Source organism: Priapulus caudatus, unplaced genomic scaffold, assembly GCF_000485595.1.
Source record: "Priapulus caudatus unplaced genomic scaffold, Priapulus_caudatus-5.0.1 Scaffold1187, whole genome shotgun sequence".
NCBI lineage: Eukaryota > Metazoa > Priapulida > Priapulimorpha > Priapulimorphida > Priapulidae > Priapulus > Priapulus caudatus.
In genome coordinates this window covers 31,073-32,303 of record NW_014578248.1, presented here as the reverse complement: position 1 = coordinate 32,303, position 1,231 = coordinate 31,073, and positions in this window count along the sequence as shown.

The window sequence follows — 1,231 nt, the reverse complement described above, 5'->3', positions numbered from 1 at the left end:
CCCCCTTTATCCCTATCGGTGTCGCTCTCTCTCCCCTCTCTCTCTCTCTCTCTCTCTCTGAGACATACTTTCCCGGACAGTACGTCGCCACGACATTGAACGTATCGAACCATACAGGGCTTGAAACTAACGCTCGCCCGCTCGCCCGAGGCTAGTAGAAATCAGTAAGGGCTAGTAGAATGTCTGGTCTGACCAGCCCTGTTGGCGAGTGGGTATGCCTACCAGATAACATATTACTAGTACTTTTTCAGCAACTACTAACCCGACCGAAATAGTCATAAGTAATATAAAATTTGCGTGTGCAAACATAATAAAATTGCAAAACCTAAACTTTAAACAGTCACAGTTCCTCACACAATAAAATCGGTCCAACCACCATGCTGCTCTATTCACAAGCTCATGACAATCCCTTCACAGTGTATATACGCAAGACGTTTATGTTCTACTTTCTGTTTACGTTCGTGGAACCGTTAGTTAACTTAGTTTACGTTTCAGCTGACCTCAGGGTTAAACACTACAATCCCTCGATCTCTTTTCAAACGAAGATTATTTCAATTTGACGGATGCTAAATATCAAATTAGAAACTCAAATTTACTTATACGGAGTTCGAATCACCCTGGTTAATTAAACCGACCAGGCTCTCCGACTAGTTACACGGCGCCACGTAGCCATAAGTAATAAAGTAAAGTAAATAAAGTAAAGGCCTCCTCTCGCCACGTAGTGTTAAGCGAGATGGGAACTTGTGGCTACCTGGTTAATATACAATCCAGTCTCTGTGTCTATAATTAACGTCGAATAGTAGTCATGGTTTTGTCAGGTACTCTTATGAAAATAACCTCTTTAAACCTACATTCCTGTAATTGGTATTCTAAGCTTTTTATCATACGATGTTCATCCTAACACTAGCATAACACGCTTCTATGTGGCTTAAATTATATTCAGTGAACTAAGCAATACAATTATACAAATCTCAAACTAACACAAACAGGATAACTCTACTTATAATTATATACTGTACTTATACTAACTACTAACAAACTCTGTACTTGCAGTAGAGAATTACTAGAGTAGTAGAGATAGTCACAAACGGTTCAAATTAAACTTGAACTTTCATATTTCCGTAGACTGACTAATAGTTACTATAAGGAATTATTCTGCTCTTATAACATAGTACTGATGTATTTGTATATATGTAAGTATATATATATATGTATATATATCAAGAGCTAT